This window comes from Protopterus annectens, chromosome 8.part0, assembly GCF_019279795.1.
Source record: "Protopterus annectens isolate FY-2018-M chromosome 8.part0, PAN1.0, whole genome shotgun sequence".
NCBI lineage: Eukaryota > Metazoa > Chordata > Ceratodontiformes > Protopteridae > Protopterus > Protopterus annectens.
Window position 1 is genome coordinate 20,266,662 of NC_056741.1, and position 20,371 is coordinate 20,287,032.

The 20,371-nt window shown below is 42.2% G+C and overlaps 1 pseudogene; it reads right to left on the bottom strand.

The window, feature by feature from the left end:
- LOC122808616 overlaps window positions 1–20,371 on the bottom strand; it is a 76,371-nt pseudogene that overhangs the window by 42,133 nt on the left and 13,867 nt on the right.

Sequence of the window (20,371 nt, forward strand, 5' to 3'; positions counted from 1 at the left end):
CAGCACTGAACCACAAATGTTCCATGTTCCACATTGTAAGTGCACACTGTATAAACTGGTGTTTGTGATGGGGAGTTGATGTTTTATGACATCTTTTTGTTTTTCCTGTTTTTTTCCCCCATGCCTGATGACTGTTAAGCCTCCCCAAGTCATGTCCATTCATTCCACTACCATAGGATTTCACCCAAGAACATGGCAAGAGCTGTCCAGAAGGGGCCATCATCTAGGGAGGCATAGAGGTATTGTGGTGCCTCTTCCTGAGCCACTGATCCCTCTGGCTTTTGTCATATACATAGGCACCTTCCAACATGGCTAACTGCATCCACATTACCACCCTAGACCTGGGTCTACTGGAGACTTGCCCCTTTAATCTAGCCATGAACAAAGACACACAATCCCACCAGATAGATCAGTTTGCCTTATCCATAAAAAACACCGCCGCCAGCTGTAACGACTGACTCAAAGTTTAATGTTACAAAAAAAACAACTTTACACTAAGCGCTTTCACCCAATAATTTAACTGGGCTTCTTCAGAGTAAAGCTGTAACCTTTTACTGTCTATTTAAATGAACCCAAATCATGTGATTCCTTAGAAATTCACTTTTTAAAGTTAAAAACACATATTAAAACCATATTGTTAAGTAAACACATATTAAAACAAAAACATTAAAACAATCAAACATTAAAACACACCTGATGGTCAATGCTGAACTAAATTGGAGAGTTGCATGTAAGTGACTGCAAATACTAAAAGGTGTAGTAATAACAAATTTTAATTTCATACACTCATTTACTTTGGGTTCCATTTAGATGTTCGAAAGTCCTTTTACGCGAATACGAAAAGAGCTACACATATTGCGCGAACCACGGAAATGCTGAATGTCCAAAACCGCGAAATTTGAAATGTCGAAGTGTCATGGTTGGCCCGTCTGCATTATAGCTCCGTAAGGCAAATATGCGATAGTTACGGACCTTAGGGTTAGGGTGTGGGTTAAGGTAAGTGCAAAGATAGGTAATGTATGTAAGGTTTAGTGTAGGGTTAGCATTAGGGTTTTGTTAAATGTATGAGTGTGGATTATTTATTTTGTTTTGGTATATCTCTGTAGGGTAAGTGTGCGATAGTTACGGACCTTAGGGTTAGGGTGCAGGTTAAGTTAAGTGCATAGATAGTAATGTATGTAAGGTTTAGTGTAGGGTTAGAAGTAGGGTTTTGGTGCTTTACTTTAGGGTTAGAAGTAGGGTTTTGGTTAGTGTATGTATGTGGTTTATTTATTTTGTTTGGGTAGGCAGTATGTAGTGGGAGGTGGAGTTGGCCGACTATGGGGATTCGACTTTTTGAATTTCGTGGTTTACTGCGTTCGGCATATTCGCGGTTCGCGCAATACTTGTCGGTGTTTTCATGTTCGCTTAACAGGATTTTTGCTAATATAATATAGACCCATTTACTTCTTAGTGACACACTAAGGTAGCTGTAAACAGTCTAATGCTCACTATGCTGTAAACAAGCAACCTTTTAATGTAATCTGATGATTACAGTTTGGAAGACCTTAACTTAAGCACACTAGCCAAAGAACAGATTTCATTAATACTTGGGGTACAATCAGCATTCAATCTTAACTGCCACTGAAGTTCTAACCTTTCTAAATTTGTTTTACTGTCACCTCCCCCTCTGAGTAGGGATGATATGATCAATAATAAAAACACAAATTTCTTGTAGTTCTCACAAGACAGACTGTGTGTAAAAAGTGCATTTTCTTTCTTTTTGTTTTTAATGTCCCTTATGTGTTTGTCCGTTCTTTCCCTCAATTTCCTTGTAGTCTTACCTACATAAAAAGCTAAACATGAAGTACAAGTTGCAATATGGCTAGGCTTATAAATGCCCTAGGGCAGATAGCCTAGTATGAACCTATGAACCTATAACCTCAAAAAAGGGCATAGCAAAATTAATTTAAAATGGGTGGCGAAAGCCAAACACACTCTGGCTAGGCTTATAAATGCCCTAGGGCAGATAGCCTAGTATGAACCTATGAACCTATATACACCACCATTCCTGTGTTGCAATTACAGTGTCCTGGAATCGCAATACTATGGTTGTGCCCCTCTATCACTACATAAGGGCCATCTTTTATATACCTACAATATTTGCATGTGTTGCACTTAGACATTCTAGACCTGTGTGTCTTGCTTTTGTTTTCTGCATTTTTCTCCAGACACATTTTTATGTTTTGACCTTTACTGTAAATTAATTTTCAGACAATAGAGTTTTTGGATATTTTATTGTACAAAAATGAAATCACTGGTAAGATAGAGTCCAATATTTACAGGAAAGACACTTACTCTAATTCTTTATTTCACTACAATAGCTGTCATCCCCCACACTAGAATTAAAGTGCCATCAAAGGATAGATGGTGAGAGTCTCTAGACTGGTTAGCAATGACACAAAGTTTGAAAATGAGATATACAAACTGATAGGCACATTTAAAGAGAGAGGATACCCTACCAAATTGTTAATTAAAATTAGGAATGAGATTCTAAAGAACAGAAAGGATACGTTTTCCCCGATCCTTTCACCTATGATATGGACATCTATAGGTTCAAAAGCAGTAAAACAATATGAAAGAAGCTTAATACTTCCCTACAATTACGAGACCCAATACCTCAGAGCATTTTTTGACAAATATTGACAATTGGTATTTGACAAAGGGGTGAAACAGATATTAGGTGAGAGGCCGAAAATAACATATAGTAAAGGTCAAAACATAATATGTGTCTGGAGAAAAATACAGAAAAGAAAAGCAAGATGCACAGGTCTAGAATGTCTAAGTGCAACACATGTAAATATTGTAGGTATATAAACGATGGCCCTTACGTAGTGATAGAGGGGTACAACCGTAGTATTGCATGTCCAGGCCACTGTAATTGCAACACAGGAATGGTGGTGTATAGTGCAACTTGTACTTCATGTTTAGCTTTTTATGTAGGTAAGACTACGAGGAAGTAAAGGGAAAGAACGGACAGACACATAAGGGACATTAAAAACAAAAAGAAAGAAAATGCACTTTTTACACACAGTCTGTCTTATGAGAACTACAAGAAATTTGTGTTTTTTATTATTGATCGTATCATCCCCACTCAGAGGGGAGATGACAGTAAAACAAATTTAGAAAGGTAAGAACTTGAATGGCAGTTAAGAATGAATGCTATTTGTTCCCAGGTATTAATGAAAACTGTTCTTTGGCTAGTGTTCTTAAGTTAAGGTCTTCCAAACAGTAGTCATCAGATTACATTAAAAGATTGCTTATTTTAAAGCATAGTGGGCATTAGACTATTTACAGCTACCTTAGTGTGTCACTAGGAAGTAAATGAGTGTATGAAATTAACATTTGCTATTTATTACTACACTTTTTATTATTTACAGTCACTTACATACAACTATCCGTTTTAGTTCAACATTAAACATCAGGTGTATTTTAATGTTTGAATGTTTTAATGTTTTTGTTTTAATGTGTTTACTTAACAATATGGTTTTAATATGCATCTTTAACTTTAAAATTTTAATTACTAAGGAATCACATGATTTGGGGTCATTTAAATAGACAGTAAAAGGTTACAGCTTTACTCTGAAGAAGCCCAGTTACATTACTGGGTGAAAGTGCTTAGTGTAAAGTTGTTTTTTTGTAACATTAAACTTGGAGTTTGCAGTTACGGCTGGCGGTGGCGTTTTTTATTTGTTTTTTTATGGTTATGAGTGTTACACTCTCTGAGTATTTTTAACTACTTGCTCAGTTTACCTTATCCCCCAGACCAGAATCTGAAGGGGACCTATCTACCCAACTCAAATGGCAGACACTTACTCCAATCAGTGGCCCACATCATTCCCAGTACAGGCTATGTTAGCATTTCTCTTACCCTAATTCGACCTTAAGCCCCCGCCATGGTGATGTAGGCACCCTATTACTGCTATGAATCCATTTCCCTCCCCCAATATATATATGCTGCCAGATACACACACACCCTCTTTGAGCTACCATCACTGATTTGGGATTCCAAGCCTTCACTTCCACTAGTCCAACCAGGAATCACCACTCTCTCACCCAGTATGGGCGAGACAGACCTCCCTCTCATTATCATCTCCTCCAGATCTTCCAATGTCCAGGTCACTACTTGAGCTCTGGTGGTTTGGGTCTCAGTGAGGACTTTATCCTCCAAGCCACAGAGCCAGGATGTTATGTGACTCATGTGACCTGACAGCTACACTACATGTTGGTATTGCATTCACATTGTCAACGTGTTGTTCTCTGTATTTGGGTGTCATGTATGTACCCCACGGCTTTGTGGAATATGTTCATAGTCCCATGTTTCAGCACACTGCAGCCACTGACCATCAGTACATCCATCTGACACCTTATGTGTTTACCTCCCTCTACATGTAACATATCTCTGTGTTGAAGCTGCATTGCTAATGCATGCATGTTCTGTAAATGTGTTGCCGTTGCTCCATACATGTCTGTTATATTACACATGTACTGGTGACATATTTTATAATTTTTGTCTAATGGGTTGTTACTTCACCACTGTTGTGTGAACATGTTGTGGCTGTACACTGTGGCACTGTGGATGGCAGGGGCTGATGTTATGTCCATGCAACATGCATATCCCTATGGCCTGTTGTCATTTCTAACCTGCACTCTCTGACATTATGTCCATTCATGGTCCATGGATGTGTTCCTATATGTCCAAGTAGTTCCCTGTCTCAGTGGATATGTAGCCATGCCATTCCTTGTCATTAAGCTTATACATGGCACAGTCCTGTGGGTTTATAGGTTCATAGGTTCATAGGTTCATACTAGGCTATCTGCCCTAGGGCATTTATAAGCCTAGCCAGAGTGTGTTTGGCTTTCGCCACCCATTTTAAATTAATTTTGCTATGCCTTTTTTTGAGGTTAGTATACTGTGCCTCTGTCTAACAGTGACACAGAAGTGATAGCTGGGGTAAACCTATGATCTCCCATCCACTCATCAAGATTCCTCTTGAAGAGAGTCAATGTGGGACTCTGCCTAACCTGGACTGGGATTTTATTCCAGAGTGAAGGGAGCCTCTGGGTTATGAATCTGTCCCTCCAGCATGTCCTATTTATTTCAGTGCTGAGGTTCAAGTCTCGAGCGTAGCTCGATGGGATTTGGATTTTCTGAGGTGCAGCATGTCCATTAATTCCGGGTTGGACATGGCTTTATACGTCAGGCACAGATCGCCTCTGAGCAGGTGGTATGCCACTGAGTAGAGCTGGAGTTTCTTTAACCGGGCAGCATATGGCATCTGTTTGAGCCCTTTGATCCTCTTGGTGAGGTACTTTTGGGGTCTTTCCAGTTGCTGCAGGTGTCTGGTAAGGTACATCCCAAAAGGGGCATTGTACTCAATTATGGGCCTGATGAGGGATGAGTAAAGAGGTATGATGACCTCCCTGATCTAGATGTGAATCCCTTCATGATTAGGTGGGCTATATAAAATGTTTTCTAACCACTTTGGCCACGTGGTTGTCAAATGAGAGATTGCTATCAACTTGGGTCCCCAGGTCCCTAATGACTTCTTCTGTACTTAATGGATTACCACCTATGTGGTAATTTGTGGGCACTTTGTTTTGCCAAAGGGATGACTATACACTTTTGGCGTTTAGCTTGAGGCCGTGGCTCTGGCACCAGTTGTCTGTTTCTATGAGGCCCTTTTGGAGGATGCTTGTGTCGGCTGGAGAGTTGATTATGGCGCCCAGTTTGCAGTCATCTGCGAACTTGGTCAGCCACAGTCCTTCCGTATTGGCCTGTACCGCCGAGAAATATATACCGAACAAGAGAGGTCCCAGGACTGAGCCTTGTGGGACGCCACTTGTAACTGGTTTGGAGTCTGACATGGCTCCAGCAATTCTAACCATGTGGGTTCTGTCCTTGAGCCAGTTTGCAACCCATCTAGTGACATAGGGGTTTATATTTAAGCTGGTGAGCTTATCTATAATGCCCGAGTGGGGTATTGTATCGAAGGCTTTTGCGAGGTCCAGGTAGGCTGTGAGGGCCACCTTCCCCTCGTCAATGGCCTTGGTGACTGTTTCAAAGAAATCTACCAGGTTTAAGAGGCAGGATCTGCCCTTAACAAAGCCAAACTGGGTAGGATCCAGTGTCTGTAGGTCCCCAATATCTTTATTTATGAGGTCCACGATGATCCTTTCCATAAGCTTTGCAGACCAAGCTAGTCAGGCTTATGGGGCGATAGTTTCCAGGATCCGTTGAGGCACCACCTTTGTGGAGAGGGACCACTGTTGCTGTACACCACTCTTTGGGTACATATCCTGTAGTAAGGCTAAGATTGAACAGTAGTTTTATGTTTGGGTTTAGCTCTTCTTGGAGTTCATGTAGGACACAGCCCGGGACACCATCTGGTCCCATTGATGCTGTGTTTTTTGCTTTGGAGAGGGCGGCTCTTACCTGAGCATCTGAGATGTCAGGGGGGCAGCACTCTGTTGGGATAGATATTTGTCCTTTTGGTGGGGAGAGGGAGAAGTTTGCACTGAACCTGTCAGCTAGGATGTTGGCAATGTCTGTGGGCTCGGTGTATTTTTTGTCATTTTGGACTAATTCTGAGCATATCTGGGAATTCCCACCCAGGTTCCTAACATAACTAAAGAAAGCCTTGTGATTATCCTTAGTGTCCTGTGCAATTTTTCTCTCGAAGCTGGCCTTAGACGATTTTATGAGTGCCCGTAGTTTTTTGCTAATACTGATCAGAGATGCCTTCCCTTTTTGGGATTTTGCTCTATCATGTAGTAGCTTCCTCCTTCTATTGTATAGTTTGTTTATGGCTGGGGTCCACCAGATAGGACGCCTGCCTTTGGAGGATTGGGTCTTGGTTTTATTTGGGATTGCATGATCCATGCATTCCTGAAGGTGTTCATAGAATGTGTTTATAAAGGATTCTGCGGTCTGGGCCGTATTTTCCACAGGCCCGGGGGCTTTGAAGGATTTCGCCTCAGTTTTGAGGCGTGTGAAATTTGCTTTAGAGAAGTTTTTCACTGTGGTTTTCTGGGCAGGGGGTGGGGTCGGGATGTGAATATCCAGTGAGATTAGTTCATGGTCTGATCTTACCAGTGAGGGATACACTTCTGGTCTGGAGCATAGTGTCCCCATGTTGGAGATGATCAAGTCCAGTATGTTTTCCCCTCTTGTGGGAGTGGTAACAAGTTGTTCCATAGCATTTGAGTTTATAAATTCTAGGAACCTTTGGGCTAGGGTGTTGGAGCTAGAGTAATGCTCCCAGTCTATGTTTGGGTAGTTGAAGTCACCCAATATAATGGTGTTTGGAGAGACCTTCATATTTTCCAGTATTCTCAGGAAGGCCAAGTGGGGTTCCTGTGTTTGGGAGGGTGGTCTGTAGCAGGCTATAAACTGGAAGGCAGTTTTACCCACAGTTAGTTGCACATGGATAGTCTCTGATGCTTCATGCTGTGCAACCAACCTGGAGGTGTGGGTATCTTTGACGAATATTGATACTCCCCCTCCTTTTCTGGTTCGGTCCAAGTTTTGGGGCCGAAAAGCATGGTATGAGGTTTAGGCTGTTTATAGTCTGCAGGCTCATGTGTTTTGCAGAACATTTCCTATATGGGTGCTGCAGCTAGTATTTACCTGTTGGTCACCCTTATACAACGCAGATACTGGTGCTGACATTTTTCTTTACAATTACAGAACAGGAGGAGCCCCTCATGCCATTTTCCAGCAGAAGGGGCTTAACTGAGTGTCCCATAAAGTGAAGGGTGTTACGTAGCAGGCTGAGGTGTTTTGCATTTGGTGAAGGGAGGCTTGGTGCATAGACGAGATTGCTAAGACATAAAGTACCAATACATGACTATAAATATGCAGCAAGGTGTGATGTCAGGGTTGACCAGTCTGCTCATGGTCAGCAAATACAGCAACGTCATCATGTAGGTCCAGGATAGTTCTTCAAGCTTTATCTGTGGAATCTGCAATATGGCACATCAGATCTGAAGGCAAAGTCAGGTGGTACATCCAGTGATAAAAAGAAAAGCAAAGTCTGTGATAGGTATCCCATCTGTTACCTGCCAACACTACATGCCAGCCACTTCCTCTAACTTATGCATGGTCTGGCAGATGCTGGATACCCTCACATATTGCCCATGAAACCTGTATGTCACAGGACAAACTGTGCTATTGGACATGCTCCATACATAGCTGCATCACACCTGCCTTCACCTGTGCAGCCAACTGGTATGGCAGAAGGTGTAGCAATAGCACAGGCTGGATGAGATCAATGAGCAGCTTGAACCCCACAGAGTTTTGCACTTTCCATTGTATGTTGTTACTGGTGTTCTGAGAACCCCACAGTGTTTTTATTTTTTGTGCAGCTTCCATTTTATGTTGTGACTGGCGTTCTGAGGACCCCACAGTGTTTTTATTTTTTTGTGCAGCTTCCATTGTATGTTGTGACTGGTGTTCTGAGGACCCCACAGTGTTTTTTTGTGCATCTTCCATTGTATGTTTTGACTGGTGTTCTGAGGACCCCACAGTGTTTTATTTTTTGTGCAGCTTCCATTGTATGTTGTGACTGGTGTTCTGAGGACCCCACAGTGTTTTTTGTGCAGCTTCCATTGTATGTTGTGACTGGTGTTCTGAGGACCCCACAGTGTTTTTATTTTTTGTGCAGCTTCCATTGTATGTTGTGACTGGGGTTCTGAGGACCCCACAGTGTTTTTTTTTTTTTTTGTGCAGCTTCCATTGTATGTTATGACTGTTTGTTCTGAGGACCCCACAGTGCTTTTTGTGCAGTTCCATTGTATGTTGTGACTGGTGTTCTGAGGACCCCACAGAGTTTTTATTTTTTGTGCAGCTTCCATTGTATGTTGTGACTAGGGTTCTGAGGACCCCACAGTGTTTTTTGTGCAGCTTCCATTGTATGTTGTGACTGGTGTTCTGAAGACCCCACAGAGTTTTTATTTTTTGTGCAGCTTCCATTGTATGCTGTGACTGGTGCTCTGAGAACCCCACAGTGTTTTTATTTTTTTGTGCAGCTTCCATTGTATGTTGTGACTGGTGTTCTGAGGACCCCACAGTGTTTTTATTTGTGCAGCTTCCATTGTATGTTGTGACTGGTGTTCTGAGAACCCCACACTGTTTTTTATGCAGCTTCCATTGTATGTTGTGACTGGTGTTCTGAGGATCCCACAGTGTTTTTATTTGTGCAGCTTCCATTGTATGTTGTGACTGGTGTTCTGAGGACCCCACAGTGTTTTGTTTTTGTGCAGCTTCCATTGTATGTTGTGACTGGTGTTCTGAGGACCCCACAGTGTTTTGTTTTTGTGCAGCTTCCATTGTATGTTGTGACTGGTGTTCTGAGAACCCCACAGTGTTTTTATTTTTTTGTGCAGCTTCCATTGTATTTTGTGACTGGTGTTCTGAGGACCCCACAGTGTTTTTCTATGCAGCTTTCATTGTATGTTGTGAGTGGTGTTCTGAGAACTCCACAGTGTTTTGTTTTTGTGCAGCTTCCATTGTATGTTGTGACTGGTGTTCTGAGGACCCCACAGTGTTTTATTTTTTGTGCAGCTTCCATTGTATGTTGTGACTGGTGTTCTGAGGACCCCACAGTGTTTTTATTTTTTGTGCAGCTTTCATTGTATGTTGTGACTGGTGTTCTGAGGACCCCACAGTGTTTTGTTTTTGTGCAGCTTCCATTGTGTGTTGTGACTGGTGTTCTGAGAACCCCACTGAGTTTTTATTTTTTGTGCAGCTTCCATTGTATGTTGTGACTGGTGTTCTGAGAACCCCACAGTGTTTTTATTTTTTTGTGCAGCTTCCATTGTATGTTGTGACTGGTGTTCTGAGTACCCCACAGTGTTTTTTTGTGCAGCTTTCATTGTATGTTGTGACTGGTGTTCTGAGGACTCCACAGTGTTTTATTTTTGTGCAGCTTCCATTCTATGTTGTGACTGGTGTTCTGAGGGCCACACAGTGTTTTATTTTTTGTGCAGCTTCCATTGTATGTTGTGACTGGTGTTCTGAGGACTCCACAGTGCTTTTATTTTTTGTGCAGCTTTCATTGTATGTTGTGACTGGTGTTCTGAGGACCCCACAGTGTTTTTATTTTGTGCAGCTTCCATTGTATATTGTGACTGGTGTTCTGAGGACCCCACCATATGTTTTTTGTGAAGCTTTCATTGTATGTTGTGGCTGGTGTGCTGAGGACCCCCAGTGTTTTTTTTTTGTCCAGCTTCCATTGTATGTTGTGACTGGTGTTCTGAGAACCCCATAGTGTTTTTATTTGTGCAGCTTTCATTGTATGTTGTGACTGGTGTTCTGAGGACCCCACAGAGTTTTTTTGTGCAGCTTCCATTGTATGTTGTGACTGGTGTTCTGAGGACCCCACAGTGTTTTGTTTTTGTGTGCAGCTTCCATTGTATGTTGTGACTGGTGTTCTGAGGACACCACAGTGTTTGGTTTTTGTGCAGCTTCCATTGTTTGTTGTGACTGGTGTTCTGAGGACCCCACAGTGTTTTTATTTTTTGTGCAGCTTCCATTGTATGTTGTGACTGGTGTTCTGAGGACCTCAGAGTGTTTTTTTGTGCAGCTTTCATTGTATGTTGTGACTGGTGTTCTGAGAACCCCATAGTGTTTTATTTGTGCAGCTTCCATTGTATGTTGTGACTGGTGTTCTGTGGACCCCACAGTGTTTTTTTTGTGAGCAGCTTCCATTGTATGTTTGACTGGTGTTCTGAGGACCCCACAGTGTTTTTGTTGTGCAGCTTCCATTGTATTTTGGTACTGGTGTTCCGAGAACCCCATAGTGTTTTTTTGTGCAGCTTCCATTGTATGTTGTGATTGGTGTTCTGAGGACCCCACAGTGTTTTTTGTGCAGCTTCCATTGTATGTTGTGACTGGTGTTCTGAGGACTCCACAGTGTTTTTTTGTGTGTGCAGCTTCCATTGCATGTTGTGACTGGTGTTCTGAGGACCCCACAGTGTTTTTATTTTTTGTGCAGCTTCCATTGTATGTTGAGACTGATGTTCTGAGGACCCCACAGTGTTTTTTTGGGTAGCTTCCATTGTATGTTGTGACTGGTGTTCTGAGAACCCCACAGAGTTTTTATTTTTTGTGCCGCTTCCATTGTATGTTATGACTGGTGTTCTGAGGACCCCACAGTGTTTTTATTTTTTTGTGCAGCTTCCATTGTATGTTGTGACTGGTGTTCTGAGGACCCCACCATGTGTTTTTTTGTGTGCAGTTTCCATTATATGTTGTGACTGATGTTCTGAGGACCCCACAGTGTTTTCTTTTTGTGTAGCTTCCATTGTATGTTGTGACTGGTGTTCTGAGAACCCCACAGTGTTTTGTTTTTGTGCAGCTTCTATTGTATGTTGTGACTGGTGTTCCGAGAACTGCACAGTGTTTTTTTTTTGTGCAGCTTCCATTGTATGTTGTGACTGGTGTTCTGAGGACCCCACAGTGTTTTTATTTTTTTTGCAGCTTCCATTGTATGTTGTGACTGGTGTTCCAAGGACCCCACAGTGTTTTTATTTTTTGTGCAGCTTCCATTGTATGTTGTGACTGGTGTTCTGAGGACCCCACAGTGTTTTTATTTTTTGTGCAGCTTCCATTGTATGTTGTGACTGGTGTTCTGAGAACCCCACAGTGTTTTTATTTTTTTGTGCAGCTTCCATTTTATGTTGTGACTGGTATTCTGAGGATCCCACCATGTGTTTTTTTTGTGCAGCTTGCATTGTATGTTGTGACTGGTGTTCTGAGGACCCCACCATGTTTTTTTTTTGTATAGCTTCCATTGTATGTTGTGACTGGTGTTCTGAGAACCCCACAGTGTTTTATTTTTTGTGCAGCTTCCATTGTATGTTGTGACTGGTGTTCTGAGGACCCCACAGTGTTTTTTTTGTGTAGCTTCCATTGTGTGTTGGGACTGGTGTTCTGAGGACCCCACTGTGTTTTGTTTTGTGTGCAGCTTCCATTGTATGTTGTGACTGGTGTTCTGAGGACCCCACAGTGTTTTGTTTTTGTGCAGCTTCCATTGTATGTTGTGAGTGGTGTTTTGAAAACCCCACAGTGTTTTGTTTTTGTGCAGCTTCCATTGTATGTTGTGACTGGTGTTCTGAGGACCCCACAGTGTTTTTTTGTGCAGCTTCCATTGTATGTTGTGACTGGTGTTCTGAGAACCCCACAGAGTTTTTATTTTTGTGTGGCTTCTATTGTATGTTGTGACTGGTGTTCTGAGGACCCCACAGTGTTTGTTTTGTGCAGCTTCCATTGTATGTTGTGACTGATGTTCTGAGGACCCCACAGTGTTTTCCTTTTGTGCAGCTTCCATTGTATGTTGTGACTGGTGTTCTGAGGACCCCACAGTGTTTTGTTTTTGTGCAGCTTCCATTGTATGTTGTGACTGGTGTTCCGAGGACCGCACAGTGTTTTGCTTTTGTGCAGCTTCCATTGTATGTTGTGACTGGTGTTCTGAGGACCCCACAGGTTTTTTTGTGCAGCTTCCATTGTATGTTGTGACTGGTGTTCTGAGGACCCCACGGTGTTTTTTTTTGTGTGCAGCTTCCATTGTATGTTGTGACTGGTGTTCTGAGGACCCCACAGTTTTTTTTGTGAAGCTTCCATTGTATGTTGTGACTGATGTTCTGAGGACCGCACAGTGTTTTGCTTTTGTGCAGCTTCCATTGTATGTTGTGACTGGTGTTCTGAGAACCCCACAGAGTTTTTATTTTGTGTGCAGCTTCCATTGTATGTTGTGACTGGTGTTCTGAGGACCCCACATTGTTTTTATTTTGTGCAGCTTCCATTGTAAGTTGTGGCTGGTGTTCTGAGGACCGCACAGTGTTTTGCTTTTGTGCAGCTTCCATTGTATATTGTGACTGGTGTTCTGAGGACCCCACAGTGTTTTTGTTTTGTGCAGCTTCCATTGTATGTTGTGACTGGTGTTCTGAGGACCCCACAGTGTTTTTATTTTGTGCAGCTTCCATTGTATGTTGTGGCTGGTGTTCTGAGGACCCCACCATGTGTTTTTTTGTGCAGCTGTCGTATGTTGTGACTGGTGTTCTGAGGACCCCACAGTGTTTTTTTTGTGCAGCTTCCATTGTATGTTCTGACTGGTGTTATGAGAACCCCACAGTGTTTTGTTTTTGTGCAGCTTCTATTGTATGTTGTGACTGGTGTTCTGAGAACCCCACAGTGTTTTTTTGTGCCGGTTCCATTGTATGTTGTGACTGGTGTTCTGAGGACCCCACAGTGTTTTTTTTGTGCAGCTTCCATTGTATGTTGTGACTGGTGTTCTGAGGACCCCACAGTGATTTTCTTTGTACAGATTTCATTGTATGTTGTGACTGGTGTTCGGAAGACCCCACAGTGTTTTTATTTTTTGTGCAGCTTCCATTGTATGTTGTGACTGGTGTTCTGAGGGCCCCACAGTGTTTTGTATTTGTGCAGCTTCTATTGTATGTTGTGACTGGTGTTCTGAGAACCCCACAGTGTTTTTTTCTGCAGCTTCCATTGTATGTTGTGACTGGTGTTCTGAGGGCCCCACAGTGTTTTGTATTTGTGCAGCTTCTATTGTATGTTGTGACTGGTGTTCTGAGAACCCCACAGTGTTTTTTTCTGCAGCTTCCATTGTATGTTGTGACTGGTGTTCTGAGGACCCCACAGTGTTTTTATTTTTTGTGCAGCTTCCATTGTATGTTGTGACTGGTGTTCTGAGGACCCCACAGTATTTTTATTTTTTGTGCAGCTTCCATTGTATGTTGTGACTGGTGTTCTGAGGACCCCACAGTGTTTTTTTTTTGTGTGCAGCTTCCATTGTATGTTGTGACTGGTGTTCTGAGGACCCCACAGTATTTTTTTTTTTTTGTGCAACTTCCATTGTATGTTGTGACTAGTGTTCTGAGGACCCCAAAGTGTTTTTTTTGTGCAGCTTCCGTTGTATGTTGTGACTGGTGTTTTGAGGACCCCACAGTGTTTTCTTTTTTGTCCAACTTCCATTGTATGTTGTGACTGGTGTTCTGAGGCATAATGTCAATTATGCCACTTGTACGGACACTGGATGATGACAAATGCCAACATATCTCTCAACTTTTTTGCTCAGGAATTCTAGATGAAAATAAAAGGAGTCAAAGACTTGTATTAATAGAACAGAGTTTGCATCAACATACATTTATTGTAAATAAGTATGAACCTCTTCTGACCAGCGTTACTGACTAATCCTCAAACATTTCTCAGAAAACCCCCAAATTTTACAAGGGACAGGGCAAAACTGAGGCAAAAATCAGTAGAATAATTTCCTTGTGTCATGTTTGTCATCCTGAACCATCTTAATACTGGTTAAGCTGTGGCCCACCCCCACTAGAAATAGGACACAACTCATTGAACAGTCATACTGTGCTATAGTCAAGAAAATTATCTTTTGAAAAACATCTATAACAACTCCCAGGAAAAAAGTTTGAAATTCATTTTCTTCTAGAAAAACTAGACTAGAAAAAAATCCATCAACAACTGAATAGAATGAGCTTGTATCAAGTCATCCAGATAATGAAAAGATGAATACAATTCACACTGACTGCTTCTATAACAGGAACTAAGAATCAGAAAAAAAACACAGGCACTGACCCCACATCACGAGACAGACTTTAGGGTGAATCTGATCTGGAGATGGTATACCAGAACATGGCAATAATTATTTTTCTGCCCGACAGTGGCCATCCAAGCCCACTGGAACAAGAGTAACATATAGATATGAAGTCATTTGGCTTCAATGCATGTATTCAGCGTGCACAAACTTAAAGCAAGCATAGAGGACCATCTCAGAGAAGAAGGAAACTGAAGTAATACCCTTTGTCTTATAAGGAGATGTCACTCTCTCTTTAACCCTTTCCCTTATTATTAAATACAAAATAGGCCATGCCAGAAAGTCATTGACACTCTTCAATAACAAATGGCTGAAAGAGAGAAGACTGAAATGTAGCTGTCAAATAAGCACAAAATCAGACTACAAGCACCATCAAAGTTCACATCAAAGCACAGAAAGTAAGCCATATAAATACATTTTTTGGGGGGGACAAACTTGTCTCCACTCTCACATGGGGAATATTTAAACTGCAGGTTCTCAGATCAGATGGCACTTCTTTGTCTCAGAAGTGTCTCCCACTGCCTATAACTAGTGGTGTAACCATCATCCATCCAGTTCGCAGTGGTGGTGCTCCTTAAACTCCACCAGTACCCCCTTTCAAATGTCCAGTCAAGTATGTGATGGGTAGGGTTTGCAATGGGAAGTGCACTATGATGTCAAAGTTACTCACATTTGTGGACGATGTACCCAGAAGCAGCCCTATCTCCTTTAGAAGTAGGTGCTTCTGTTCAGTATCAGGTTTCCATCACTGATCCTCGGCAACATTTGCACCTCCTCATCCACCCAGGGAGAAGTAAATGGGGGTACCCCATCACCTTTCTTCCTCCCTATGTGGCTTCTCTAGTTCTCATGCATCTATCTGAAATAGGGCATCTGGGCTCCATTCCTCTGTGGCACACAGCTACTGGGCAGCCCATCTCTTCCCCTTGTGCAAACACTGTAAAGTTGTAATTTTAGCCTTGTTATTTGAAATTTTAGCTCAATGCTGCTCTGGGCTTTCAGGCTTTATGGTGCAGTCATTTTGGTTGCTTTCTTCTTCAATTTGAGAATGTCAGCAGACTCCACACTTCCCTGTCTACAAGGGTCATAGATACACTTGAAGTAGGCCAACATAAGGATTTCACCAGCAATCCTGAATTGTATCTTGACCCCAGCACAAAAAAGTAGTAGGTCATTGATGCTTGGTTGTGAGGAAGTCTGAAACAAAAGATAGCGAGTTGATTGTTTAGATAGCTCTATCCTTGGAAGATAGATTTTGTGTTAACATGAGTCCATTTTCATGTTTCCAAACATGACAGTTTAAGATTTTTCTTCAGGGTATTCCACTGTCTTGGTAAACAGTTGTATTGAAGAGTCATGTTCATCTGGATTGCTTACTTTCAGATCCTGGCTGGTCTCCAAAGGGTTAAAATAGGCACTTTTCTGTTTGTTCTCGTATTGTAAAACTCCAGTGCTCAAGGCAATTCTGAAGAGCGTCAGTACCAGGTTTTGCATTTATTAACAGTCACAAACTGTTGTACTTCAAAAAGTGTGAGAGTTGTTATTAATCACAGTATATAAACAACTGCTTTCATTTGCTACAGCCAACAAACAACACAAAGTTCTGATATAAGTGCAGGTGGCACAGTAGTGCAATGGTTAACATTGTTACCACACAGCAAGAGGTTCTCTGGTTCGATTGTCGGCTGGGGTGCCTTCTGTTTGGAGTTTGCATGTTCTCCCTGCGTTTGCAAGGATTTCCTCCAGGTACTCCAGTTTCCTCCCACAATCCAAACACATGCATCTGGAGCATTTCTCCACGGGCCTCCACTGAAAATAGGCTATGTCCTAGTCAGACTTTCCTGATCAACAAATGTTAAATAAATAAGAGCTTCAGTCCTGACCACAGAAGCAGTATTGGAATTCATTTTCATACTGGCATTCAGAAATGGAACTGTACTACTGACCATCCGTCATCTGCCAATTGCACCTCTTAACAACTTGTACTCAGCATGGCTGCCTCCTTCTCCCCACCCTATCTATGCCTCTGTCAGTGTGCCCCTACTATAATGCCCAGCAGCCCTGATCAGTAAACTACTGGTCAGCTTGTGTCCAGCTGTCTTGACTGAGTTACCAGGAATAGCTCTGCTGATCAAATGCTGTATGAAAAAATAGCTGTAAATCCTTGAAAAATGAACTAATAATTTCTACATTAATTATAGATTCTGTGATGGGGCAGAGCCTTGAAGTGGATTACATGATGGTAAGGAAGAGAGTGAACATTCTGTGTAGCCAGCAGACAACACGGAAGGCCAGTACAGCAAAGTCACATGTCTTAGGATGAAGACTGTCTTCTACTTTAGTGGGGGGGGGGTCAAACAAAAAGTGGTGTGGTAACTGTGGTGAGAGAGCCTTCCAAAGATAGTGGGTTGCCAGCCATCAGCATGAGTGACAGACTCACAGCATCAGACTCTGGTGTAAAGACACAGTGGTATTCATGATCTCAAATTGTGCCCACAGAAGGGCTGTGATGGAAAGGAAATGAGGGTGTGAAGGCTGCCGGCCTAGGCAGATAGACTTTTGGAGATAATTCTGCCATCTGTAAATATTAATGTAAACCACAAGCTTGTTGTCTTAAATGGTAAAAGTAGTATTACACGTGGAACTGGGAAAAAAAATGTAACAGTGCACTCTACTGACCAAGTAAAGCATGTTGTGACCCTTTGACGTTAAAACTCAGAGCCAGAAAGTCTAGAGTGAGGCATCCTGCCTATTGTTTTAAGGCCAGAGTTAATGGCCAGAATTTGCATGCATAAAGGTCCATTACTGCTCTGGTTTCTGCCCAGAGGTGAAGAATGTACATGTAGTTTCTGTTAGCCTAGGAACCCAGGGAAGTGTGATGAATGATGCAATGTGAACCAGGAATGTGATTTTAAAAACAGAGAGAATCAGAGAGCATTAAGCATTTCTGTCTTGACCATCCAACTCACCAGCACTGTCTTGCTCTATATGTAAGTTTATCTTAGACTTGTGTTTTCTCTTAGAAATAGCTGGAAACTAGAAAAATTAGACTAAGTGTTTTTCTGTGATGTCAGAACAGTACTACTGAATTATTTTAAGTATTTCTCTGTGATCTCTGAACTCTTGACTAGCACTGTGTAGTAAAAAGTATTGTCTTATGCTTTAACTATTTGTTATTAAATATTCTTAAAACCCTTTCAACTGTGGCTGTTTTTGTAGAGACAATTTAAGCTCTTTACAGTACTTGCATGCCTTTGGTAAAATTGTACAAAGCCACTCTAATAGCTTTAGCTCTGGGCTATACTACGATTTGGATAATAATATTGCACAGTAATAATTGGACACCCTTTTAAGGGCCTTTGAGTAGCTGATAAATATTAGTGGGTGGTGGCAGCTGGTACTACCGTACAGTCTGGGACAAAGGGGCACAGCTGGAGAGCCTGTACCAGCCTTCCCCAGGAGTGTCTGTGTAGTTGTATAAAATCTTTGCAAAGTGTGTGTGTGTCAGCTACTTGGGCAGGGACACAAAGCACTGGTTGGACAGAGGATGATGGAGGTTTTAGCTTGCCCACTAGGCTGAGATCTGGTCCCTATAGCTGTGCCAGTGGGGAGTCTTACTGGGGACCTGGAGAGCAAGGGAGCGACCAGCCCCGGACTGACTGTGATCTCTGTGTGCTCTTAAGGGAAATTGCACTTTACTGTGTGTACTTGTCATCCTTTCCTCCTATATGAGACGACCCTCACTGCACCCTCAATAAACCAGGACAAAAATGAGTTAGTCTTGATGAGTGACCCGAGTGCTCATAGGTTCATAGGTAGGTACTAGGCTATCAGCCCTGGGGCCTATACAAGCTCAGCCAAAAAGGTACCCTGGCTTTTGCCACCCAAGAAAATTATTTTCCTGTGCCACTGTCGAGCAGAGCCACAGAGGTGATCCCCGGGGTGAATTTCCTATTTCCCATCCAATCACCAAGATTTTTCTTGAAGAGTGCTAATGAGGAGCTTTGTTTGATATAGATAGGTAGTTTATTCCAGAGTATGGGAAGTCTGTGGGACAGGAATCTATCCCTCCGGCAATTTCTGTTTATTGTGGTGACAAGGTTTAGGTCCCTAGAGCATGTAGCTCAGAGGGATTGGGATTTCTTTAAGTGGAGCATGTCCAACAGCTCTGGGTTTGACATAGCTTTGTATGTTAGGCAGAGATCACCTCTGAGTAGGCAATATGCGACGGAGTAAAGCTGGAGTTTTTTGAGATGGTCTGCTTAGGGCATCTGTTTGAGGCAATCCTCTTTGTGTGGTATTTCTGCGGCCTTTCCAGTTGTTGTAGATGTCTTGTGAGGTACATACCAAAAGGGGCGTTGTACTCTATAATGGGTCTAATGAGTGATGAGTAGAGGGGAACAATGACCTCTTTTTTTCTGGATGAGAAACCTTTTGTGATGAGGTGTGCCATGTAGAAGGATTTCCTGACTACTGTGGCAATGTGATTATCAAAGGAGAGACTACTGTCCACCTGTGTCCCAAGGTCTCTTATCACACTTTTGGTATTAAGTATACTACCACCTATGTTGTAGTTCATTGGTACAGAGTTTTTACCAAAGGGGACGACAATGCACTTTTTGGCATTGAGCTTGAGGCCATGGCTTTGACACCAGGCATCTGTCTCTGTGAGGCCCTTTTGTAGGATGCCCACATCGTTAGGAGTTTCGATTATGGCTCCTAGTTTGCAGTCATCTGCGAACTTCATTAGCCAATCCTCCTATGGGAGGAGGTCGTCTCCTCAGGACAAGATATGAAAGCTACCTGGGCTCACATGGTTGGGATAACATGACTAGTGGTGGAAGGGCTGTTCTAGACTTCTGTCTGACAAACAGCTTAATTAATGTCAACACGTGGGTCACCAAGAGAGACAGTCACAAGTTTATATACAAGAGTGGCCAGTATGTAGCATGTGTAAACTTCCTCCTAGTAAACAAAAGGCAAACAGGGTCAAATTACAGATCGTTTCATTAGGGATAAGTTTGCAGTCAGTTCCCAGAATAAATCATTGTTAGCAACAATCAGCAGCAAGGAACAGTCAGATAACACTTTAAAATCAGAGACTAGGCTGAAGACCTGGAAGTTAACTTGAATGAAAGCACAGACATAAAAACAAGTATTCATGGCTCTAGTACCTGAGGAAGAAGAGGAAGTAAGTGAAGCAGAAGAAGAATGGCAGCATCTCAAAACAGTATGTAAAGACCCCAGAAATTTCAGCAGATGCCAGCAACAACCTACCTGCCAGTCCAGAGTTCACCAATGGCAGATGGCAAAAATACATCAAAAAGCTTCTTAATTAAGAAGACCAAACAGAGGCTGTATTACCACATATGCAGCTAACAATGAAAGAAGGGGAATGTACACTGAGGAACATGAAGTCAGAGAAAGCAGCAGGCTCAGAGGAAATCACAACAGATATTATCAAGATGGAAAAATGCCTATAGAGGGTACTCATAGTTCAGGGCAGAGAGAATGGCATATTCCAAGTGACTGGAGAATAATCATTCTAGTGTCATTGTACAAATACAAAGGGGACATCACAGCTGTGGACAGTCAGATGTATCAAACTCCTGCCACAGTGCATGAAAGCGCTGGAGATGGTGATTGATAAATGGATATGCACAGCAGTAAAAAGTAAGATGGGAAATGAG